Raw genomic sequence first — 27,876 nt, 5'->3', positions numbered from 1 at the left:
CTGTGACCTCAGCAACAGAGTCACTGTCACTCTATGGTGTGCTGCTTCGTAGGCCTGCCCGCAAGACTGGAGGTGAGCTTTAGTATGGATTGTGGTGGATAAGCCTTGAAGGTTAACCCACACTTGCCACTGCTAGGGTCCACCTGCTGGTGCTACGACACCAGGGCTTCTAAGATCTATTGGGGCCTTCTAAGGTCTACCATGGGATTGTGCTCTCTCATGAGAGTGGTCTGAGGACTGGTCATGAAGGCTGCACCTGGTTCCCCAGTTCAAATTCGGCAGCTCTGACCATAGTGCCACATCCTCTCCCCCACTATAAACCATACTGCCCCGCTGAGAGAAACTCGCACTGCCTACCACTGCAAACCAATTGTGCCCGCTATACACACTTGGATGTGACTCAATTCAAGTTACACACTAGACGAGCAATATGCTGCCTAAAAAAATTAACAAGATCCTGGAAAAAACAAACACACATTGGGAATGCAATATTAAGTGAAGCATGTGAAATGTAAGCAGGAACAACATGGTTACCACAATGCTTTTATACTCATTATTCAGAAATCAATGAGTGGTTTTGCCTGAAAAGTTCAGGACATGACTACGGGGCACGTAAGGGACCCGTTTCAATGTCCATTACTTATATCCTTACAAAACGTAAGCAGTATGGTTTAAAAAGACCACATTCGTGAATACAGAGCCACGGTATATATTTTGTTTACCAGCCCACCCATCAATCAGGCATTGCACTTCCCCACCCGGGATAACAATGCTGATCAAACTAAGACAAGAAAACAAAAGTAGTGCTTCACTGGCAAATGCTGTAAAGTGCCGCTAGTTTGTTCGGGTGTGAATAAAATCAATCTGGCCACTTTGCTTTATTTAGTTATTTCTTTATTTTTCATATTTTGAACCTTTTATTCCAGAGGCAGCCATTTGGAATAGAAAAATGTCAGAAAAAGACCACATTTCCAGTAAAATGTTTTTTTCTTTTTTTGATCCATTTCACAAGGGAATAAATAAACGAAAGGAGGAAAGAGAGGGTGAGAACATTTCTTGAAGGCATGGTTTTCAGTAAGTGAGGAGGGGCGAGACAGAGGTAGGAAAAAAGAGACAGGGCAGTGGAAGAGCAGTTGAAATGGACAGTGTCTGTGTTTTCAGGGTCGGATTGGTAAGGCGGGCACTCGGGCAATGGTCATGGGGCTGGTATCCGAGTTCCAGCTGTGGGCTGCTTTTGAGCAGCCTGGGGGCTGATTTGGGCGGTGTCTGGTGTGTTCAGATGTTGCCAGTGACGCAGCGGGTGCCTGAGTGGCCATTCAGGAGGCATAAGGGCGTCCATTACTTCCCTTTTATCAACGGGCAGAGGTATCACTCTTTTTCTCTCGCTGGGCCGGCCCATTAATGTATGCATATTGAGCGGGGGCAGAGGGGGCCTGAGCAGAAGTGGCCTCACTTGTTTTCAGGTGTGTTTCACCAGTGTGAACTAATCAGGCCTTTTTTTTTAATCAAACTGAACTTAAGAAAAAATGCCTCTGTTACACACCCCCTCTTTATTTTTATAAAACTTCGCAGAAGCAGTGTTTTGCAAAAGGCAATATGCAAATGAGGGCCACTTTTTTTGGCGTGCCCAGGACGATTTTTAATCCCAATGCAACCCTGCACCTCACTGTCCCCAAACGGCCATGAAGGCCAAGCCTTATCTGCAGCCTTGGCTATTTCTGCCGTCCTGGGATGCACGTTTAAAAAAAAAAAAGTGGGGGCAGGGAATCCACGGAATTAATGAAGTAGGGGCGGATCTTGTCCACTTCCACCACTAGGTGACACTCAGGGACTGAGTGCAAAAGGAGTTCTGACACAGAGACACTGGTGTAGCACCCTAAGCAAGTCATCCATGGTCCGGGTGCACCCTCAGCGAATCACCCGCGGTCCAGGAGCACTGTCAGCGAGTTATCCACAGTCCAGGAGCACCCTCAGCGAGTCACCCACGGTCCGGGAGCACCCTTAGCGAGTCACCCACGGTCTGGAAGCTCCCTCAGCGAGTCACCCACGGTCCGGGAGCACCCTCAGCGAATCACCCGCGGTCCGGGAGCATTGTCAGTGAGATACCCACAGTCCAGGAGCACCCTCAGCGAATCACCCACGGTCCAGGAGCACCCTCAGCGAATCACCCACGGTCCAGGTGCACCATCAGCGAGTCACCCACTGTCTGGGAGCACCCTCAGCGAGTCACCCACGGTCCGGGAGCATCCTCAGCGAGTCACCCACGGTCCAAGAGCACCCTCAGCGAGTCACCCGTGGTCCAGGAGCACCATCAGCGAGTCACCCGTGTTCCGGAAACACCGTCAGCAAGTTATCCACGGTCCTGGAGCCCCGTCAGCTAATCACCCATGGTCCGGGAGCACCCTTAGCGAGTCACCCACAGGCCGGGAGCACCCTCAGGGAGTCACCCACGATCCGGGAGCACCCTCAGGGAGTCACCCACGATCCGGGAGCACCCTCCGCGAATCACCCATAGGTCCGGGAGCACTGTCAGCGAGTTACCCATGGTCTGGGAGCACCCTCAGCAAATCACCCACGGTCCGGGAGCACCCTCAGCGAGTCACCCACAGTCCAGTAGCACCCTTAGCGAGTCACCCACGGTCTGGAAACACCGTCAGCAAGTTATCCACGGTCCTGGAGCACCCTCAGCGAGTCATCCACGGTCCGGGAGCACCCTTAGCGAGTCACCCACGGGCCTGGAGCACCCTCAGTGAGTCACCCACGATCCGGGGGCACCCTCAGCGAGTCACCCACGGTCCAGGAGCACCCTCAGCGAGTCACCCACGGTCCGAGAGCACCCTCAGCGAGTCACCCACGGTCCAGGAGCACCTTCAGGGAGTCACCCACGGTCCGGGAGCACCCTCAGCGAGTTACCCAGGGTCCGGGAGCACCCTCAGCGAGTCTCCCAGGGTCCAGGAGCACCCTCAGGGAGTCACCCACGGTCTGAGAGTACCCTCACGAGTCACCCATGGTCCAGGTGCACCCTCAGCAAGTCACCCATGGTCCGGGAGCACCCTCAGTGAGTCACCCACGGGGGTCAGAGTTCCTCTGGTATGTAAGGCAGCAGTGCATGGGCTGTGTATATAGAGCGCCATGGTCATGCCACAGCCCACATAGTCCATGGATGTATAGCCTCAGCGACATCCTAGAAAGCAGAGTGAGCCTTTACAGGCAGTCCAGCCTCCACACCTGCATCCCTGCCTCGTCCAGTCCCTCTACCTCCTAGTCTCACTGTCCGCGACAGCACTCTAGCCCAACATGCCAGGGGCTCTCCCCCCCCCCCCCCCCCCCGTCTGGACCCTTCTCTGCGAACAGACTCCGCAGCAGGTGTGAGCGTCTAAACCCTGCAGATGTACCGTCCTTAAAGCATCCCTGAACCTAAGAGAGGCATGAAGATCGGATTACTGTACCAGCAGACGTGCCCGTCTTCAAAATATAACTCCTTTACCACTGACTTCATTGTCTTTAGCACCCATGTACTCTTCTCTCTCCCCCCACCTACCTTGCACCGCCCTCCTCTGCCCTCAGGTGGGGTGGCTCTCGGCCAGCAGCAGAGTCCAGTTTAAACCCCTAAGACCTGGCTTGGCAGTTTGGGCTGGATGGTTCCCATGAGGCAGAGGGTCAAGGCTGATTTGCATATAGCTGTGTCTGAACTGAGGTGGCGAAGTGAGCTAAAGAATGATGATGGATTCAATCCAGATCTGTGACTGGGGGTGAGTATCTGAAAAGTTTCAACACTCCGTCCATCATCTCCTTGCGTTTGCTTTGTTCGCCCTAAGTTGGCAGGGTATGCCCAGACGTGGGTCCCTTGCTCACTTTGCCACTGGATTCAAGTTAGCCTGGCTGAAGAGGGGCGTTACCCTGTGTTAGAAATGGGATCCCTGGCTGGCCAGGGCTTGCGCCAAAGTCAGTCAGAGACCACCACTCCTAAGTCAGGGCAAGGGAGTTACACGCCAAGATAACCCTGCTCACCCTCTAGGTAACGTGGCGCGAGCAGCAAGGCTAAACTTGGAGGTGATATGAGTTAAGTATTTGCGCACGCACCCCAGCAGCAACACCCAAGGCCCACCACAAAGGAAACTCCACACAAGGTTATATAAAAAATAGCCTTTGTATTAAAGGACAGGGCCACCTGGACCACTGTCAAGGGTATGCACTTTTAGAAGTAGCACTTTTAGAAATAGCACTTTTAGAATGTAAAATCACTGTAGTACACAACCAGTAACTACTGGTAAGCAGGACCTCACTAGCACCTCCTGCACTAGGAGAACAACCACCTAAGTATCACAATACCTGTAGGGGTGTAAGAACATAACACATGATGCATAACATACATTCAGAGGTGTAAGGGAGGAAACACATGACGCCTAAACACATTCAGAGGTGCAAATAACACATGATGCATAAAAACATTCAGGGGTGTAGAACAAGGCACATGACGTATTGTCAACACATTCAGAGGTGCAGAAACCACAATAGCGCAAAACTCACACTAGTCACCACCTGTGACTGTCCCTAGGCCCTCTGGCCTTGATGGGGCTCAGGACGCCCAGTGTCCAAAGTTAGGGGCCTAAACATGGCAGCTGCCCACAAAGTGCTGGGCATCTGTGAATGGATGAGCCAAAAATGCACGTGGGAGCCTCGCAGGCTCTAAATCAAAGGGGGGGGCGAACACGATGCGGGAGCCTCACAGGCTCTGCTGAAACAAAATGTCCCCCTGAGCCTCTCTGGGCTTGCAAAACAAAGAAATGCTGCCTGGATGGGGGGAGTCCCTCTCTGGGGGCTCTAAGCAAAAGTATGCCCAGTGGAGCCTCGTGGGCTCTGTTTTACAAATGTCCCCCAAGAGCCTTGCAGGCTCTAAAGAAGAATGCGGCCGTCGTTGGAGCCTTCCAGGCTCAGAACAAATAAATGCCCGGGCCCCCACAGGGCCTTTAAAAAACAATGGTGCCCCCTTCGTTGGAGTCCCACTCGGGGACCCGAGAAGAACCAACTGCCGTGGCGATGGAGAGGAGGGGCGGGCACCGACAACGTGCCCCGACGCCCTCCTCTCCCCTAATGGACACAGAGCCCCACTCACCGGACTGGTCTCTCCTGAGGCGGCGGGAACGCTGGTGGTCTCCTTCCTCGGCCGGAGCTTGGCTCTTCTCCTTGCCGGGCCGCGGGCGGGGCTCTCTCACCCTCGAGAGCCTCGCCGAGGACAAGACGCTGGGCTCCTTCTCGCTCTCCCCGGGGCTCTCCCTTCACAAGGGAGCCCCGGCAGTCAGCTTCCGGCTTCCTCCTCTGGTGCAGGAGCGCGGGGTGGGCTCCCGTCAGCTTCCTGTTGTCCCGCTCGTCCCGCCCCCGGCCTGCCTGACTTCCGGCCGGGCGGCGGCGGCGATACTGACACAGAAAAATGCGGCAAGGAGCGGGGCAATGCCGGGTGGGCACCGGCTTTTACAAACAAAGCGCTCACAAGCGCAATACGTAAAATAAAGCGCTCCCAAAGCGCTCGTGAAAAATAAAGCGCTCCCTGCGCTAGGGCACAATTAAAGCGCTCACAGGCGCTTGTGGGCACAAAATACAGCGCTTCCAGCGCTAGGACAAAATAAAGCTCTCTCAGCGCTAGGAGGGAAAAGCCAAGCGCTCCTAGCGCTATAAATCAGGAAAGGATCCAGCAAAGTCCTTGTAGGCAGGCAGGGGGGGCAAGGCAAGGCCCAGAGCCAGCACACTGGGTCTCCAGGCAGGGAGACACTCCAAGTGGCGGTCCTCTGGCCCAGTGACAGCAGCAGCAGCCCCCTCAGGATCCTGGAAGAGAACAACATCTGTGGGGACACAGCCCCATTTTTATACACCACATTCCTTTGTCTGTAGGTGCAGGGTGGGGGGAAACCAGTTGCAGCTGGTTTTGAAGTACTCTTGATGTCTCAACCACCCATTTCATTCACTGGCAGGGCTAGGGTCATCAGTCACACCACAGGGGGCGGAGCCAGCATTGTCTGGGGAAAACCCAGCCTCATTCAGGACTCCGGTACACTCCTCCCCAGCCATCAGCATTCTAATCTCACACTCACCACCGGGCAGACCATCCAGCCTTCCTGGAGCCAGGCTCACCAGCCAGCTCCAGCCAATCACACTCCAGGCATATTTTACACTAATATACCAACTCCTAGAAGTGGCATTTGTACACAAGACACACTCATGCCACATACACCATTGCAAAGCATTCACTCTCACGAGTTCGCACATATCAAATTCGAACCTGTACACCCCACGCATCAGGGACTACCAGGGACACATACATTCCCCATGCATTCCTATGGGAGGGCAGGCCTATCTCATCACATGCACTCAAAGTGCGCACGCACTTTCCACTGGGACACAGTGAAAGTGCCCAGAACCCAAAAATCACCATCACCAGGTCACCATTACAAGCAAAAAGTCTAGGGGTGAACCTGCCAGAAGGGCCAAGTCCAACACAACCCCCTTCCAGCCAAAACGCAGGGTAGAACAATCACCACCATGATGGACTTCCCTGCTTGGGGCGATAGAACACGGACGCGGGCCCGCAACTGCAGGGACACCCTCCTGTTCTACACCACGGCAAACCCCTGGGGTTCTTTCTAAAACTACGGTAGGGATAAACTGGGCTACCCCACTGGTACTCTCCAGCTGTCCCCGGCCAGGACCAGGCCCTAGGCCACCCAGGTACCACTGGTTCCTGCCTACTCGCAGAGTGGGGGGTAGTAACCCCTGGCATATAGTAGCCACTCTCCACCCTTCCTGTCTGCAAGACAGGGCTAGACTGCCACTGGTTCTCCAGCCTACGGTCTACAACCTCAGGCGGACCAGGAGTCTCAGGGAAGGCTCTCCTCCCCCTACCTCTTCGTCTAGGGTTCCTCCTCCTCCTGCGAGTGGTACCCTTACAACACCACTCTAACCCAGGGTTTAACCCCTCAGGCTGCACCGGGGTCAGAGGTGGGCTTTCCCACCCTCTGCACCCCCTTCCAGAGGTCTGCCCTCTCCCAACTGGAGAGGTTCCTCTGGAAGAAGAACCGGTCAGGACACTAGTTACAGTCGTCCTACCCTTCAGGTCAGGCTGATCCTGAACCTGGCCTCCCAACCTCCCGTCTAAAACCTTTGGTGGAATAGTTGCTTGGCACTCCAGGACTTCTGGGGACTCACACTCCATCCCCCTGAGGCTGACACATGACCCATGTGTCGTGTAACTGTCTGTCTGGCGCAGATCTCCCGTCCCCTGTCCACCTGACAGTGCGTGACGATCCCCCAGAACAGAAGTGGCGCCACCCGGGTCCCCCCAAGAAGATCTAGCCCGACTGGCTAGTCCCTGGTCCACTGGTGCATCCACTGGGAAACTCATCCCCCAATCACTCCTCACTTCGGACTTCTGTGCCCTCCCTCCTGGAGTAGCACTGCCGGACACTGGAACCCCTGGAGCTCTAGTTACAGATGCTCTAGGTTCCCTAGACACTAGGAGATCCTCCTCAAGTGTACTAACAGGACAGCCTAGGTCCCTAACCTGGTGTTCCCTCAAGAAACCACCCAGGTTTTGAGATAGGGCTTCGGGCCTCTGGGGACTCTCAGCCTCCCACTGACTCCTGCTCCACTGAGCCAGGTAGTCAGCCCCTCCACCCCTCTCACTATACTGGGACCTAGCTGGGCTACACTGAGCCTCTTCCACCACGCTGGGCTGGAAGATACCTATACCACTACTGTTGGACTCACTCACTAGGGACTCTAAAGAACCTCTGGCCCTCTCCCAGCGGTCTGCTTCCGCTGCAAGCTGCTCTGAACAGGGAGACCCATATTCCAACAGGTGTTGGTGCAACTCTGGACAACAACAACTGAGCACCTGCTCTTTGACAATCATATCAAACAGTTTCTCAAAATCAGAGTCAGTGTGAACCTCTACCCAAGCCCACAGTGCTCCATGACATTCATCCTCAAACTTTTCCCAAGACTGGTGAGACAGTTTCCTACTGCCCCTGAATATCAACCTATACTCCTCTTCCTGGGAAACAGGTACCATACTCTGGGAACTGGGACTTTCTACACTGAGATTTAAATAGCTGCCATCACTGGAGTCAACCCTCCCTGGGGAGCCCAGAAAATTAAAACTGCGCGCAGGGGATAGTCTACCCTCCAGAGCTCCTCTGCCTCTGGTGGAGGCCCTCTCAGCCTCCTCTATCCTTTCCTGTGCTAAGACCCTTTCAGTCTCTAACTGTTGCTTTCTTACGCCCAGCTGTGCCATAGCCTGGGCATGCTCCAACCTGAGCTTTTCTAAAGCCAGCTGGTGCTCCCTTTCTCTCCTCCTATCCTCCAACTCTTCTGGGGACAGGGAAAGGGATGAGGCGCTGCCTCCTATGCTGGACCCAGCAAGGGACTCCCCATCTATGGGGTCCTCACTATCTGCTGGCGTCCCTGTACTCTCATTTTCTTCCTCCTCTTCAGACCCCTCAAGGCTCCCCTCAGACCCACCACCCTCATGGTGTGAGACCCGGGCCCTCTCCTCACTGTGCTCACGCTCCCAGTCATCCTTCTGCCATTGGATCAGGTTACCCCTAAGTTGGGACTGGGTGTCTGACTTATTCACTGCAATTTCTCTCTCTTCGCAAAACTCTCTCAGCTCATGCATAAACAGGCCACAGACATTAAAAGCAGACTCCATCTTGGCAGGATGCTCACAGACACGTGCAACACAGGGGACTTAACTGTCAGAGCTGAAGTAAGAGTACCAAATTTACAAAGATTCAGTGAGCTCCCTATAGAACTCACCCTTCACTTGTCTAGTGCCACACACCATTCATTCACACACAACCCCCCCCTCGGACTGGTAAGGCAGTTTCTACCACCCCTGATTCCTCAACCTGACCACATGTGACACAGGTACCAAACTCTGGGCGCGGGGCAGGGGAACAAATGCACTGGACACAATTAAACAATGATACTCTTTTGGAGAAGAAAATAATGGAACTTCAAAAACAATAATCCCCAAAATGTGGTCATCTAAAATGCAGAGTTTTGTAGTGCGGCCAGTTGCCACTGTGGTACAACGCAAACACAAATCCTTATCTTCACCGCTGCGTCCAATGTTAAAAATGGGATCCCTGGCTGGCCAGGGCTTGCGCCAAAGTCAGTCAGAGACCACCACTCCTAAGTCAGGGCAAGGGAGTTACACGCCAAGATAACCCCTGCTCACCCTCTAGGTAACGTGGCGCGAGCAGCAAGGCTAAACTTGGAGGCGATATGAGTTAAGTATTTGCGCACGCACCCCAGCAACAACACCCAAGGCCCACCACAAAGGAAACTCCACACAAGGTTATATAAAAAATAGCCTTTGTATTACAATAAACATACATTAGATAAAACACACACTTTACATTGTGCCAGGGGCACGGGCAGAATTTACAGGGGATAATGTACAGGACAGGGCCACCTGGACCACTGTCAAGGGTATGCACTTTTAGAAGTAACACTTTTAGAAATAGCACTTTTAGAATGTAAAATCACTGTAGTACACAACCAGTAACTACTGGTAAGCAGGACCTCACTAGCACCACCTGCACTAGGAGAACAACCACCTAAGTATCACAATACCTGTAGGGGTGTAAGAACATAACACATGATGCATAACATACATTCAGAGGTGTATGGGAGGAAACACATGACGCCTAAACACATTCAGAGGTGCAAATAACACATGATGCATAAAAACATTCAGAGGTGTAGAACAAGGCACATGACGTATTCTCAACACATTCAGAGGTGCAGAAACCACAATAGCGCAAAACTTACACTAGTCACCACCTGTGACTGTCCCTAGGCCCTCTGGCCTTGATGGGGCTCAGGACGCCCTGTGTCCAAAGTTAGGGGCCTAAACGTGGCAGCTGCCCACAAAGTGCTGGGCAGCTGTGAAGGGATGAGCCAAAAATGCACGTGGGAGCCTTGCAGGCTCTAAATCAAAGGGTGGTGCAAACACGATGTGGGAGCCTCACAGGCTCTGCTGAAACAAAATGTCCCCCATGAGCCTCTCTGGGCTCGCAAAACAAAGAAATGCCGCCTGGATGGGGGGAGTCCCACTCTGGGGGCTCTAAGCAAAAGTATGCCCAGTGGAGCCTCGTGGGCTCTGTTTTACAAACGTCCCCCAAGAGCCTTGCAGGCTCTAAAGAAGAATGCAGCCGTCGTTGGAGCCTTCCAGGCTCAGAACAAATATATGCCCGGGCCCCCACAGGGCCTTTAAAGAACAATGGTGCCCCCTTCATTGGAGTCCCACTCGGGGACCTGAGAAGAACTAACTGCCGTGGCGATGGAGGGGAGGGGCGGGCACCGACAACGTGCCCTGACGCCCTCCTCTCCCCTAATGGACACAGAGCCCCACTCACCGGACTGGTCTCTCCTGAGGCGGCGGGAACGCTGGCGGTCTCCTTCCTCGGCCGGAGCTTGGCTCTTCTCCTTGCCGGGCCGCGGGCGGGGCTCTCTCACCCTCGAGAGCCTCGCCGAGGACAAGACGCTGGGCTCCTTCTCGCTCTCCCCGGGGCTCTCCCTTCACATGGGAGCCCCGGCAGTCAGCTTCCGGCTTCCTCCTCTGGTGCAGGAGCGCGGGGTGGGCTCCCGTCAGCTTCCTGTTGTCCCGCTTGTCCAGTCCCCGGCCTGCCTGACTTCCGGCCGGGCGGCGGCGGCGATACTGACACAGAAAAATGCAGCAAGGAGCGGGGCAATGCCGGGTGGGCACCGGCTTTTACAAACAAAGCGCTCACAAGCGCAATACGTAAAATAAAGCGCTCCCAAAGCGCTCGTGAAAAATAAAGCGCTCCCTGCGCTAGGGCACAATTAAAGCGCTCACAGGCGCTTGTGGGCACAAAATACAGCGCTTCCAGCGCTAGGACAAAATAAAGCGCTCTCAGCGCTAGGAGTCAAGTCAAGTCAAGTCAAGAGATTTATATAGCGCGCTACATACCCATAGGGTCTCAAGGCGCTTGAAAAAGGGTGGGGAATTATTTGTCGAATATCCAAGTTTTGAGTTGCTTTCTGAATGCTAGGTGGTTCTGAGTAAGGCGGAGGTGAGTGGGAAGTGAGTTCCAGGTCTTAGCTGCCAGGTAGGAGAAGGATCTACCACCCATCGTAGTTTTGTTGATGCGAGGTACAATGGCGAGGGCTTGGTTGGAGGATCGTAGCTGACGGGAGGGGGCGTAGAAGGATAGTCGTGTGTTAAGGCATTCGGGTCCAAGTTCGTAAAGTGCTTTGTGTGCGTGGGTTAGGAGGCGGAAAGTAATCCTTTTATTGATGGGGAGCCAGTGGAGGTCTTTCAGGTGACCAGAGATGTGTTCTTTACGTGGGATGTCTGTATGAGTCTGGCTGATGCGTTCTGGATGCGTTGGAGTTTTTTCTGGAGTTTTGCGGTGGTACCGGCGTATAGGGTGTTTCCGTAGTCCAGGCGGCTTGTGACCAGTGCGTGAGTGACCGTTTTTCTAGTTTCGGTGGGGATCCAGCGAAATGTTTTTTTGAGCATGCGAAGGATGTTGAAGCAAGATGATGAAACGGCGTTGACTTGTCTGGTCATCGAGAGTGAGGAGTCCACGATGACGCCCAGGTTCCGTGCGTGGTCCGTCGGGATGGGTGCTTTTCCAAGGGCCTCTGGCCACCAAGAGTCATCCCAGGCGGAGGGGGAGGTGCCTAAGATGAGGACTTCTGTTTTGTCTGAGTTCAGTTTCAGACGGCTGTGCTTCATCCACTCGGCTACTTCTTTCATTCCTTCGTGTAAATTGGTTTTGGCGGCGATAGGGTCTTTGGTGAGTGAAAGGATCAGTTGAGTGTCGTCAGCGTAGGAGATGATGTTGAGGTTGTGTTGGCGTGCGATGGTCGCGAGGGGCTCATGTATACGTTGAAGAGGGTGGGGCTGAGTGACGATCCTTGTGGCACGCCGCAGATGACTTCAGAGGCTTCTGACTTGAATGGTGGGAGGCGGACTCTCTGGGTTCTTCCAGTGAGGAACGAAGTGATCCATTCCAGTGCTTTTCCTTGGATTCCGATGTTTCTGAGGCATTGTAGCAGGGTGCTATGGCAGACTGTGTTGAAGGCAGCGGAGAGGTCGAGGAGGATGAGGGCGACTGTGTCTCCATTGTCCAGTAGAGTTCGAATGTCGTCTGTTGCTGCGATAAGTGCGGTCTCGGTGCTGTGTTTGGCTCGGAAGCCAGACTGTGAGGAGTCGAGGGATTTGTTGGCTTCGATGAAGGTGGCGAGCTGGTTGTTGACAGCTTTCTCGATGACTTTGGCCGGGAATGGAAGAAGCGAGATGGGGCGGTAGTTTTTGAGTTCGGTGGGGTCAGCTGTGGGTTTTTTCAGAAGGGCGCTAAGTTCTGCGTGTTTCCAGCTTTCCGGGAAGGTGGCGGAGTTGAGGGAGCAGTTGATGATATCTCGGAGGTGTGGTGCTATGATGGAGTCTGCTTTGTTGAAGATGTGGTGGGGGCAAGGGTCTGTGGGGGATCCAGAGTGGATGGAGTTCATCAGGCGGATGGTGTCCTCAGTAGAGATTGGGTTCCAGTCGTTAAGGATGTTCAAGGGGGGTGAAGGTCCTGCAGAAGGTTGGGTGGGTTGGTCTCCGGGCCGGTTGTCGAAGCTGTTGTGGATGTCTGCGATTTTGTTGTGGAAGAACGAAGCTAGGGAGTCGCAGAGGGCTTGGGAGGGGGTGATGTCGTTGGAGTTGGCTGATGGGTTGGTAAATTCTTTGACGATGTTGAATAATTCCTTGCTGTTGTGGGCGTTGTTATCTAGTCGGTCTTTGAATGCGGCTTTCTTGGCAGACCGGATGAGTTGGTGGTGTATGCGGGTGGCGTTTTTGAAGGCGTCCCTGGTGCTGGTGTTTGGGTCTTTTTTCCAGGCCTTCTCAAGGGAGCGACAGAGTTTCTTCGATTTCTTAAGATCGTCGTTGAACCAGGAGGCGTTTTTGCTGCCTAGTTTGATTTGACGTTTTTTCAACGGTGCTAGGATGTCTGCGCTGTTGGATAGCCATTGGGAGAGGTTAATTGCTGCTTGGTCAGGGTTTGAGGAGTGGGCAGGGGGGTTTTGAAGAAGTGATGAGGAGATCTGATCGATGGTGATTTTGTTCCAGTTTCTTCGCATAGTAGGTTGAGGATGGTTGTGGGTTGTGGTCTTCTTGTAGATAAAGTGAACGCAGCTGTGGTCCGTCCAATGGAGAGCTGTGGTGTGACAGAAGGAGGCATGTTTGCTGGAGGTGAAGATAGGGTCGAGAGTGTGACCTGCATTGTGGGTGGGGGTAGTGATAAGTTGTTTGAGTCCGAGGTTGGCGAGATTGTCCAGAAGGGTGGTGGTGCTGCTGTCATTGCTCTTTTCCAGGTGAAAATTGAAGTCTCCCAATAGAATGTATTCCTCGGAGGGGAGGGCGTGTGGGGTGATAAAGTCAGTGATGTCGTCCCTGAATTGTGCACGGGGTCCTGGAGGCCGGTAGAGGAGGGTGCCTCTGAGTGTGGTCTTGGGGTCGGTGTGGATCTGGAAGTGGAGGTGTTCGGCGCTGGCAAGGTTGGCGTCAGAGCTGGTTGAGATGCGGATGGAATTCTTATGGACGATGGCGATGCCTCCTCCTGTTTGCTTGATGCGGTCCTTGCGGATGATCTTGTATCCTTCCGGGATGGCAATGGTGATGTCTGGGGCTGAAGAGGCATTCATCCAAGTTTCTGTTAGGAAGGCGACTTCTGGTGAGATGGTGTCTAGTACATTCCAGAGGTCGATGGCGTGTCTGTGGACTGAGCGGGTGTTGAGCAGGATGCGTTATAAATCAGGAAAGGATCCAGCAAAGTCCTTGTAGGCAGGCAGGGGGGGGCAAGGCTGGGCCCAGAGCCAGCATACTGGGTCTCCAGGCAGGGAGACACTCCAAGTGGCGGTCCTCTGGCCCAGCGACAGCAGCAGCAGCCCCCTCAGGATCCTGGAAGAGAACAACATCTGTGGGGACACAGCCCCATTTTTATACACCACATTCCTTTGTCTGTAGGTGCAGGGTGGGGGGAAACCAGTTGCAGCTGGTTTTGAAGTACTCTTGATGGCTCAACCACCCATTTCATTCACTGGCAGGGCTAAGGTCATCAGTCGCACCACAGGGGGCGGAGCCAGCATTGTCTGGGGAAAACCCAGCCTCATTCAGGACTCAGGTACACTCCTCCCCAGCCATCAGCATGCTAATCTCACACTCACCACCGGGCAGACCCATCCAGCCTTCCTGGAGCCAGGCTCACCAGCCAGCTCCAGCCAATCACACTCCAGGCATATTTTACACTAATATGCCAACTCCTAGAAGTGGCATTTGTACACAAGACACACTCATGCCACATACACCATTGCGAAGCATTCACTCTCACGAGTTCGCACATATCAAATTCGAACCTGTACACCCCACGCATCAGGAACTACCAGGGACACATACATTCCCCATGCATTCCTATGGGAGGGCAGGCCTATCTCATCACATGCACTCAAAGTGCGCATGCACTTTCCACTGGGACACAGTGAAAGTGCGCAGAACCCAAAAATCACCATCACCAGGTCACCATTACAGGCAAAAAGTCTAGGGGTGAACCTGCCAGAAGGGCCAAGTCCAACACCCTGACACTGGTCCCAGGATGCTTGTTTCCAGTCCAGGGAAGACCTGGCTTGGCAGTTCGGGCTGGACTGTTCCCATAAAAAACAGGGTCAACTCAAGACTGATTTGCATAAAGCTAGGTCTGAACTCTGTCCATCATCTTGTGCTTGCACAACTCACCTGCATACCACAACTACTTACCCTCACCATCACATGCACATAAGACCCACTCAGCATCACCTGCACACCAGAACCAGTTACCATCATCATGTGCAAACCAGAACCATTCACTGTTGCATGCACATCAGAACCATTCACCATCATGAACACATTAGAACGAGAACCCCTCACCATCACGTGGACACCAGAATCGCACACCTTCATGTGCACACCAGAACCATTCACCATCATGAACACATTAGAACGAGTAACCATCTTCATGTGCACACCAGAAACCCCCTTCCCAGCATGTGCACATCTGCACCCCTCACCATCATGTGCACATTAGAACTAGAACCCCTCATCATCATGCGCACACCAGAAACCCCCTCTCTATTATGTGCACATCAGCACCACTCACCAGCATGTACACACCAGAACCCCTCACCATCACGTGCATATCAAAACCCCTCTCCATCATGTGCACACCAGACCCCTCACCATCATGTGCACAGCAGAACCACTCGCCATCATATGTGCAAAAGACGCCCTCACCATCATGTGCACACCAGACCCTTCACCATCGAGTGTACAACAGACTCCCTCACCATCAGTTGCACATCTGAACCCCATCACCATGATGTGCACATCAGACGCCCTCACCCTCATGATGTCCACACCAGACCCTCCTCTCCATCACATGCACACAGAACCCCTTACCATTATGGGTACACCAGAACCCCTCGCCTTCACAGGCACATCAAAATCAGAACCCCCTCACCATTATGTGCAAACTAAAACCCTTGCCATCATATGCACATCAGAACAAGAACTCCCTCGCCATCATGTGCACACCAGAACCCCTCACCATTATGTGCACACCAGAAACCCTGCCTCATAATGTGCACATCAGACCCCTCACCATCATCTACACACCAGAACCCCTCACCATCACGTGCACATCAAAACCCCCTGCTATCATTTGCACACCAGACCGCTCGCCATCATGTGCACACCAGAACCCCTCACCATCACGTGCATATCAGAACTCCTCGCCATCATGTGCACACCAGAACCCCTCACCATCACGTGCATATCAGAACTCCTCGCCATCATGTGCACACCAGAACCCCTCACCATCACATGTACAAAAGACGCCCTCACCATCATGTGCACACCAGACCCTTCACCATCACGTGTACAACAGACTCCCTCACCATCATGTGCACACCAGAACTCCTCACCATCATGTGCATATCAGAACTCCTCGCCATCATGTGCACACCAGAACCCCTCACCATCACATGTACAAAAGACGCCCTCACCATCATGTGCACACCAGACCCTTCACCATCACGTGTACAACAGAGTCCCTCACCATCATGTGGACACCTGAACCCCATCCCCATCATGTGCACATCAGAAGCCCTCACCCTAATGATGTCCACACCAGACCATCCTCTCCATCACATGCACACCAGAACCCCTTAACATTATGGGTACAACAGAACCCCTCACCTTCATGTGTACAACAGACTCCCTCGCCATCATGTGCACAACAGACTACCTCGCCATCATGTGCACACCAGACCCTTCACCATCATGTGTGAAATAGACTCCCTCACCATCATGTGCACACCAGACCCCTCACCATCATCTGCACATCAGATGCCCTTACCATCATGCGCACATCCAAACTCCTCGCCATAACGTGCACATCGGCAACAGAAGTCCCGCACCATCATGTTCACACCAGACCCCTCACCATCATATGCACAACCAGACACCTCGCCATCACGTGCACATCTGCACCCCTCACCATCACGTGCATATCGGAACTCCTCGCCATCACACACACATATCAAAACCCCTCGCCATCATGTGCAAACCAGACCCCTCACCACCATGTGTACGACAGACACCTTACCATCATGAGCACACCAGAAACCCTCACCATCACGTGTACAACTGACTCCCTCAAGATCATTTACACACGAGAACCCCTCATCATCGCGTGTACAACAAAGTCCTTCGCCATCATGTGCACACCAGACTACTCACCATCATGTGCACATCAGAACCCCTCACTATCATGTGCACACCAGAACCCCTCACCATCATTTACACACCAGACCCCTCCCCATCATGTGGACACCAGACCCTCTCACCATCATTTGCACACCACACCCCTCACTATCTTGTGCACATCAGAACCCCTCACCATAATTTGCACACCAGATCCCTCCCCATCATGTGGACACCAGAACCACTCACCATCATGTGCACACCAGACCCCTCACCATCTTTGCAACCAGACCCCTCACCATCATGTGCACATCATCAACTGAACTCACTCAACATCATTTGCACACCAGACCCCTCACCATCATGTGCACACCAGACCCTTCACCATCATGTACACATTAGAACTAGAACCACTCACCATAATGGGGACAACAGACCTCCTCGCCATCCTGAGCACACCAGAGCCCTCCCCATTATGTGCATACCAGAACCCATCACCTTCACATGTACAACAGACTCTCTCAAGATCATTTACACACCAGAACCACTCACCATCACGTGTACAACAGACTCCCTCACCATCATTTGCACACCAGACCCTCCTCTCCATCCTGTGTACACCAGACTCCCTCACCATTCATTTGCACACCAGAACCTGTCACCATCACGTGTACAACAGACTCCCTCACTATCATGTGCACATCAGAACACCATCACCATCATGTGCACACCAGACCCTTCACCATCATGTACACATTAGACCTAGAACCACTCGCCATAATGGGGACAACAGAACTCCTCACCATCAGGAGCACACCATAGCCCTCCCGATCATGTGCATACCAGAACCCCTCACCATCACATTACAACAGACTCCCTCACCATCATGTGCATACCATAACCCCTCACCTTCACATGTACAACAGACTCTCTCAAGATCATTTGCACACCAGACCACTCACCATCACTGGACAACAGACTCCCTCACCATCATTTGCACACCAGACCCTCCTCTCCATCCCGTGTACACCAGACTCCCTCACCATTCATTTGCACACCAGAACCTGTCACCGTCACGTGTACAACAGACTCCCTCACTATCATGTGCACATCAGAACACCATCACCATCATGTGCGCATCAGCAACAGAACTCACTCAACATCATTTGCACACCAGACCCCTCACCATCATGTGCACATCAGAACCCCTCACCATCAAGTGCACACCAGAAACCCTCACCATCATTTGCACACCAGACCCCTCACCATCATGTGCACATCAGCAACAGCACTCACTCACCATCATTTGTACACCAGACCCCTCACCATCATGTGCACATCAGAACCCCTCAACATCATTTGCACACCAGACCCCTCACCATCATGTGCACTTCAGCAACCGAACTCGCTCAAAATCATTTGCACACCAGACCCCTCACCATCATATGCACATCAGCAACAGAACTCACTCACCATCATTTGCAAACCAGACCCCTCACCATTATGTGCACATCAGAACCCCTCACCATCATGTGCACACCAGACCCCTCACCATCATATGCACATCAGCAACAGAACTCACTCACCATCATTTGCAAACCAGACCCCTCACCATTATGTGCACATCAGAACCCCTCACCATCATGTGCACACCAGAACCCCTCACCGTTATTGCACATCAGCAACAGAAGTCACTCACCGTTATTTGCACGCCAGACCACTCACCATCATGTGCACATCAGCAACAGAACTCACTCAGCATCATTTGCACACCAGGCCCTTCCCCACCATGTGGACACCAGAACCCCTCACCATCATTTGTACACCAGACCCCTCCCCATCACGTGGACACCAGGCCCCTCACCATCATTTGCACACTAGAACCTTCACCATCATGAACACCTTACAACTAGAACCCCTCGCCCTCATGTGTGCAACAGACTTCCTCCCTATTAGGTGCACACCAGAGCCATCACAATCATTTGCAGACAAGACCCCTCACCATCATTAGCACACCAGACCCCTCACCATCATTTGCACACCAGACCCTTCACCATCATGAGCACACCAGCCCCTCACCATCATGTGCACACCAGACCCAGCACCATCTTCTGCACGCCAGACCCCTCACCAGCATCTGCACACCAGAGCCCTCACCATCATGTGCACACCAGACCCTTCACCATCATGAGCACACCAGACCCCTCACCATCATGTTCATATCAGCACCCCTCACCACCATGAACACACCAGACCCCTCACCATAATTTGCACGCCAGATCCCTCACCATTATGTGCACACCAGACCCCTCACCATTATTTGCACATCAGACCCCTTATTGTCATTTTCACACCAAACCCTTCACCATCATGAGCACACCAGACCCCTCACCATAATTTGCACACCAGACCCCTCACCATAATTTGCACACCATACCCTTCACCATCATGTGCACACCAGACCCCTCACCATCATTAGCACACCAGACCCCTCACCATAATTTGCACACCAGACCCCTCACCATAATTTGCACACCAGACCCTTCACCATCATGTGCACACCAGACCCCTCACCATCATTAGCACACCAGACCCCTCACCATAATTTGCACACCAGACCCCTCACCATAATTTGCACATCAGACCCTTCACCATCATGTGCACACCAGACCCCTCACCATCATCTGCACACCAGACCCCTCACCATCCTTTGCACACCAGACCCTTCACCATCATTAGCACACCAGACACCTCACCATCATTTGCACACCAGACCCCTCATCATCATGTGCACACCAAACCCCTCACCATCATGTGCATATCAGAACCCCTTACCATCATGTACACACCAGACCCTTCACCACCATGAGCACACCAAACCCCTCACCGTAATTTGCACGCCAGATCCCACACCATCATTTGCACACCAGACCCTTCACCATCATGTGCACACCAGACCCCTAAACATTATTTGGAACACCAGACCCCTTACTGTCATTTGCACACGAGACACTTCACCATCATGTGCACACCAGAGCCCCTCACCATCATATACACATTAGAACCAGAACTTCCCCACCATCATGTGCACACCAGAACCCCTCACCATCATATACACATTAGAACCAGAACTTCCTCACCATCATGTGCACACCAGACCCCTCACCATCATGTGCACACCAGACCCCTCACCATCATGTGCACACCAGACCCTTCACCATCATGTGCACACCAGACCCCTAAACATTATTTGGAACACCAGACCCCTTACTGTCATTTGCAGACGAGACCCTTCACCATCATGTGCACACCAGAACCCCTCACCATCATATACACATTAGAACCAGAACTTCCTCACCATCATGTGCACACCAGAACCCCTCACCATCATATACACATTAGAACCAGAACTTCCTCACCATCATGTGCACACCAGACCCCTCACCATCATGTGCACACCAGACCCTTCACCATCATGTGCACACCAGACCCCTCACCATCATGTGCACACCAGACCCTTCACCATCATGTGCACACCAGACCCCTCACCATCATTAGCACACCAGACCCCTCACCATCATGTGCACACCAGACCCCTCACCATCATTAGCACACCAGACTCCTCACCATCATTTGCACACCGGACCCTTCACTATCATGTGCACACCAGACCCCTCACCATCATGTGCACACCAGACCCTTCACCATCATGTGCACACCAGACCCCTCACCATCATGTGCACAGGAGACCCTTCACCATCATGTGCACACCAGACCCCTCACCATCATTAGCACACCAGACCCCTCACCATCATGTGCACACCAGACCCCTCACCATCATTAGCACACCAGACTCCTCACCATCATTTGCAGACCAGACCCCTCACCACCATGAGCACACCAGACCCCTCACCATAATTTGCACACCAGATGCCTCACCATCATGTGCACACCAGACCCTTCACCATCATTAGCACACCAGACCCCTCACCATCATTTGCACACCAGGCTCCTCACCATCATTTGCACACCAGACCCTTCACCATCAACTGCACACCAGACCCCCACCATCATGTACACACCAGACCCTTCACCATCATGTGCACACCAGACCCCTCACCATTATTTGCACACCAGACCCCTTACTGTCATTTGCACACCAGACCCTTCACCATCATGTGCACACCAGAACCCCTCACTGTGAGAAGTTGGCCTGATATTCAGTGTTCACTATTCTAGTGATCACTGTGTATCAGTCCAAACAACCCTTATGGTGATTGGTTGTAAGTCAACCGATAGACCAGCTATCCTAGTAGCATGGACAAGAGCAATCTTCGGGCTAAACTCTAGAGGGCGTGTTAAGCCAGCTGTTATACCATCACATATACCCCTTGAACACCAAGTGAAAGGACACCACACAAGTGTTATGAAAATAAACAGTGTATTTATTAGATCACAACAGCCCTGTACTCTTTATGAGGACAGGGTATTAAGCACACAACAAAACTCTTACGAAAATACTTTAAGTTGCACAAGTTACACAAATGCCCGAGGGGCACGGAAAACCATATACTATGGAAGTGGAATGCGAAATTACTAGCAGGTAAGTACTGGACTAATAGGCTTTGGAATCGCTAGGACTACGTTACTGAACCTTCAGATTACTAGTAGGAGGCCTAGGGGACTCGGGTGCAGAGTGTGCACTCTCACAAAGTCTATGGAGGCTAGTAAAAGCAAAGTTAGTGTTCTCGGGCGAACCCGATAAGGTAGGTTGAAAACGAAAGTGGAACTGGACCCTTGGATAGTGAGGCTATGCTGGGGCACCGAAATGCCGAAGTTACCTAGCCCAGGGGCTGCGGCTGCATAGGTCTGAAAAGACGTTGGAAACCTTCGTTGACGAACCAGGAGCCTGAAAGAAGAAGTTGCTGGCAGGCGACCAGTGAAGATTGTTCGGTGGATCCAAGCCTGGATCGAAGATGGAAGACACCTGTAAGCAGAGGGGACCAAGTTCTGAATCACTAGCCAGTGATTAGATGGGCACCAGGATGGCACCGGATGGAGTCACCTCGACCAGGTGAGTGGGCGACGCTGGGCTCTGCAGTCTCACGGACCAGGAGGCGTTGTCGGCGACCAGGATGGAGTTGCGAGGTGTCCCACGATGGTTGATGCTGTCGACGTCGCTGGACCCAGGATTGGGGCAACAAGTCTTGGCAAATTCAAGCCCACGCGGTGGACCTAAAATGGCGTCTGGAGTGGACCAGGAGGGTCCGGGTTGCTCCTCTTTTGGAAGGGAGCAAGGGCCGGTCTGGAGCAACCAGACTAGCAGTGGTGATGTCTTCGGTCGTCGTCGGGAAGGCCACAAGCCAGCGGGCTAGTAGCCAGACAATGCGGTGAGCAGCCAAAAAGCAGAAGGGCCCCACGCAGATCTCGTGGATGCTGGGGGCTGGTCTTCGGTGCTGGAGCTGCTCAGGGTCGGGGCTTCTCGGACCCCAAAGCACTCACCAGAGGATCCCTCGGTGGTCGTGCTGGATAGAAGTCGTGCAGTTCTGATGACGGCCGGTCCCTCGAGGTCTCGTCGCACCTATGGTTCTCAGCTTAGCTGTAGAGGTAGGTAGAGGTCAGAGGTGCCAGGGAAGCCGGGTCTCGTCGAGCTGGGCAGTCGGATTCCGGAGGAAGGACGTGCAGCAAACCGCAGAGTTCTTAGATGGTGCCTGCGGATGCAGGGTGACTAGTCCTTAGTCGCAAGGGAGAAATCTTGAGAAGAGTCGAGAGTTCCTTTCGTGGAAAGTAGTTTCTTGATTCAAAGATGGTCCCCGCTCCTGCCTTTATTCTAAAGAAAAGGGGTGGGTACCCGACTAGGTCCTGCCCTATGGGTGGGACTAGGAAGGGGGGTGGTTACACCCCTCTCCCATGCCGGACTTTCCCCAGGCCAGGGGCTGGTGTGCCCCTGGAACTGGTTCTAGCCGGCAGATGCGTAGTGAGCACCGGGGTGCCACTTGCAGTCACCTTCCTGTAAAGCCCTGCCTACCCAGGATACACAAAACCCTGTCTGGGATGGTGCTAGCACCGCCCCTGACAGGAAGCCCTTTGTCCAAGCTCCCCTCGCTGGAAGGACTCCCAGCTGCAGGGGGTCAGACTTGTGTCTGTGGTGGCAGCATCCATTTTGTGATGCTGAGGCTCAAGTTAACTTTAACCGGGGTTCACAGTTACATACATGTCGTGTCCCTCTAGAAGGGTGGAATATTAACCCCGTCGCCAGAATTGGTGAGGGGTTAGTATTCCAATTCGTATGACACCTTACTCGACATGTTTTGATAAAGCGATACCAAAGATAGCATATAACCGCAAGGATTATAATGCACTTAAGAGTATATGGTACGCGTTATCATGGAACAGCTATTAGGACTTGGTTCCGCAAGCTGCAAACGGGCTCAGCTCATGCCAGAGCACCATCTCACACAATTCCAAGCACTCTGCCTTCAGGATTGTCAAGGCCTGCCATAGGAGTGACTGATTGGAATCTGTGTGTCCATTTTAGGGTTACATATAGGTATACTATATCTAAAGCAAAGGGTGATTACACCACCTTGCCCCAGCTGTCATACAGCCAGTTGTGTCAGATTTAGATGGCCAGCCAGGGGTGGCATAATACATGCTGCAGCCCCTGGTAGGCCCTGGGTACACCTATACCCTGAGTTACAGGGTCTGATAAGGTGGCCCAGTACCAATTGGATAGGTACCTAGGGTACATGGAATCCATTTTACAGAGAGAGCAGTAGGCCTGGGGTCCTGATTGGCAGGGTCCCAGGCCAACTAAGTCGGAAAACCAGCAAAACACCAGGCAAAAAGTTGGGGGCAACCATAGTCAGGTATCCACCTTCCTACACAACCCCCCCAAACGAAAGGAGATAAGGCTATCCTTGACCAGGTAAACCTATATTGCCTGAGTGGCCATATGAGGTAGTACATGCACTGGCATGGTTACCCCCTGTATCATGGTCCACTAAGCAACCCCTCACCCTAAGGGTATCTGAGGGTCTCCACCATAGGGAATCACTACCTGTGGTGTGTTTTGGCAAAGTAAAAGGCTGGTGTGGGAATGGAGTACTGAAGTGAGACTCCACTACTGTTGGGCTCAACTTCCTCCAATCACTATCCACCATATGTGCCTTTCTTTCCAGTACTGAGTTGCTATGAGCTCTCAGGGTCAACCTCTGGCTACCTAAAGCTGGAGGCTGAGTCCCTCTGTTTGGCTTACTGGAGGGACAGGTCAGGTTTGGGGTTTTTAGGCCCCAGGTTTGGCTATGCCCAACAGTGTCCAGCTGTGGGAGTTCCCTAACTACTTTTAAGGGGGATCCTTTAGGAGTCTGTTTTATTTTCACTTGGCTAGGTTTACTAGCTTCAGTGATCCTAATCTGTTGATTGGGAATTTCTGGACAGGGGGCCCTTTGGGGTCCACCACTGGCCTTCCTGACCTCTACAGCCCTGGGCTGACTGAGGCAGGGTAGAGAGGGGCAGGTTACCTGCTCCAGACTGGGTCCCACCTGGGAAGGTTCCACTGTCATCAGGGGCTCTGCCAGGCTAGGCCTGACTACCTCTGGGGCAGTTCCTTCACCAGGGGTAGAGTCAGTTCCCTGAGGAGGCTGGCTCTCACCTAGTGTCTGGGAGGGGGAAGACTTTTCTTCCTCCTCAATGCTCTCTGTTTGGGTGGAGGGATCCATTGTTTCAGGCTTCACAACCCCACTATCTGTTTGAGTAGAGGCTGAGACCATTACAGCCTTGCCAACCTTTTCAGGAAGGCACTCAGTTTGTGTTTGGGCTGTGGCTGTCACAGCCCTCCTATCCTGTTCTGGAAAGTGTGTCTGAGCCTGGGCAGTGGCTACCACTGCCCTTCCAACCTTTTCAGGGAGGAATGGTGCTTGGACTGGGGCTGTAGCTATTACTGCCCCACTAACCTTTCTGGGTAGGCCTATCATCCTGGAGTGAGTTTCTTGCTCCACCTCAGCCCATGCTGAGAGTTCCAGGTCATTCCCCAGTAAACAATCTACAGGTAGGGTGTCTGTCACTGCCACTCTCATGGGCCCTGTGACATTACCCCAGCTGAGCTCGACTACTGCCATGGGATGCCTTCTTTTCACTCCATGAACATCTGTCACCTGATAAAGGAAACCAGGGGTCAGTTGAGCAGAGGGGACCAGATGGTAAATCACCATGGTGATGCTGGCTCCTGTGTCTCTGTATGCCTCAACTTTCTGACCATTGATAAAGGGCTCTTGTCTATAAGTTCCCAAAATGTGGGAACCAGTAGTGAAGTTGGCAAACCCCATGCCAGTCTCACAGACAAGAGTGTGGTTAGGGGACCTGACTAGGCCATAGTCCACCAGGTTTCCCAAAAGGTAGGCCCACCACATTCTTGGGGGCACTCCCACCACCTGGGGGATTACCACTAGTGGTAACAGGAGGTCTGGGAGTATTATCTGGGGGTATGTTCTCCTTATTGTTGTTGGCCTTGGGACAACTGCTGTCACTTTTGTAATGGCCTACCTGTTTGCAGGTATGACAATTAGGTTTCTTTTGGGTTTTGGGAGAAGTTTGGGACCCACCCTTTTCAGAGGAATTTTGGGGCCGCTATGGTTTGATCAGAAGATTTATTCCCACCCTTCTCTTGAGGCTTGGTTGATTCCTTCTTTTGGTCACCACCCTGGTTCTTAGGCCTGACCCTGGTTCTGACCCATTTGTCTGCCCTCTTACCCAATTCTTGTGGAGAGGTCAGATCAGAGTCTACCAGGTGCTGGTGTAATAACTGGTTCTGACAATTACTTAAGATTTGCTCTCTCATAATTAGATTGTACAATCCCTTGAAATCAGTAACCTTACTTCCCAGTAGCCAGCCTTCAAAAGCCTTAGTGGCACAATCAACAAAGTCAGCCCAATCCTGAGACTGAGTTTTCTGGGTGTCTCTGAACATCAACCTGTACTGTTCAGTTGTTAAGCCAAACCCATCAACCAGTGTATTCTTCAGGACTTGGTAATTGTTAGCATCCTCAACTCTAGTAGTGAGGAGCTTATCTCTACCTTTGCCTTCAAAGGAGAGCCACAAGATAGCTGCCCACTGACTCTGGGGGACACACTGTACAGTGCAGGCCCTCTCCAAAGCAGTCATCCATTTGTGGATATCATCCCCTTGTTTAAAGGGGGGCACTATCTTACTCAGGTGTCTAGTGTCTAAACTCCTGTCTTTTTCTCTTGGGAGAATGCTGCCACCAGTGGGGTCTGCCCCACACAATTTTTGCTCTCTAGCAAAGGCAAGCCTCTCTTTGGCCAGGGCAAGTTCTTCCCTTTCAATCCTCAGATTGGCTTCCCTCGTCTTAGCTTCATGCTCCCTTCTCTTAGGGGATGACATCCCTCTGTGAGAAGAGGCCTGAGAGCCATTGGTTCGAATGGATCTGTTAGAGCCTCTGGACAGAGACCTAACTCGTCCACTCCCAATGTTAAGTCTGCCTGAGAGTGGCCCTGGGGGTCCCCCAAATCCATTCTCATGCCTATTTAAGTTGGTCCTAGTAAGTCTACTGACTTCTACCTGACCTTTGTCTGCCTCATCCTCTGATAACTCCTCTTCCTCCTCCTCCTCAGCATCATCTGCTGCCTGGAGGGAGTGGTCAGGGTTACTAAAGGGTCCCTCTAAGGTGGGCAGATTCCCATCTGGATGAGAAGGATCTGTGTTGGCAGCCCTCCTAGCATTATAAGTCTCTAAGAGACCAATCAGAAAAGGAATGGTAGGGTTAGAACCCTGTTTTAGCTTCCTGGATGTACAGATTTGTCTCTTCTCCTGGAAGCTAAGAGCAGCATATCTGGAAGTGACCTGCGGAGGGTCCACAACCACGAGAGGGGTCTCTGAAGACTCTCCGTGGTTAGACATGCTTCTAGTGTGGTGTAAGTGATGCACCTACCTACACTATTTGTTTGCCTACTGATCCCTTGCTACGAGTTGTAGTCAAGGTGTGCTAAGCCTTGTTAAACTACAACAGCTGGTTCAGTAGAACTCAGAGTATTCTAAGCTAAGTTATATGTACCTTATACTTATGTGATCTTTCACAAAGACATTCTTAGGATACGTGTGGTAAAACAACAGCAAGCTCAAATCCTAACCGCTGCTCACCAATGTGAGAAGTTGGCCTGATATTCAGTGTTCACTATTCTAGTGATCACTATGTATCAGTCCAAACAACCCTTATGGTGATTGGTTGTAAGTCAACTGATAGACCAGCTATCCTAGTAGCATGGACAAGAGCAGTCTTCGGGCTAAACTCTAGAGGGCGTGTTAAGCCAGCTGTTATACCATCACATATACCCCTTGAACACCAAGTGAAAGGACACCACACAAGTGTTATGAAAATAAACAGTGTATTTATTTAGATCACAACAGCCCTGTACTCTTTATGAGGACAGGGTACTAAGCACACAACAAAACTCTTACGAAAATACTTTAAGTTGCACAAGTTACACAAATGCCCGAGGGGCACGGAAAACCATATACTATGGAAGTGGAATGCGAAATTACTAGCAGGTAAGTACTGGACTAATAGGCTTTGGAATCGCTAGGACTACGTTACTGAACCTTCAGATTACTAGTAGGAGGCCTAGGGGACTCGGGTGCAGAGTGTGCACTCTCACGCGGATGCGGGACAAAGTCTATGGAGGCTAGTAAAAGCAAAGTTAGTGTTCTCGGGCGAACCCGATAAGGTAGGTTGAAAACGAAAGTGGAACTGGACCCTTGGATAGTGAGGCTATGCTGGGGCACCAAAATGCTGAAGTTACCTAGCCCAGGGGCTGCGGCTGCATAGGTCTGAAAAGACGTCGGAAACCTTCGTTGACGAACCAGGAGCCTGAAAGAAGTTGTTGCTGGTAGGCGACCAGTGAAGATTATTCGGTGGATACAAGCCTGGATCGAAGATGGAAGACACCTGTAAGCAGAGGGGACCAAGTTCTGAATCACTAGCCAGTGATTAGATGGGCACCAGGATGGCACCGGATGGAGTCACCTCGACCAGGTGAGTGGGCGACGC

The sequence above is a fragment of the Lissotriton vulgaris genome, chromosome 4_1, assembly GCF_964263255.1.
Source record: "Lissotriton vulgaris chromosome 4_1, aLisVul1.2, whole genome shotgun sequence".
NCBI lineage: Eukaryota > Metazoa > Chordata > Amphibia > Caudata > Salamandridae > Lissotriton > Lissotriton vulgaris.
The sequence above is the reverse complement of the archived record's forward strand: the minus strand, read 5'-3'. Positions refer to the sequence as shown.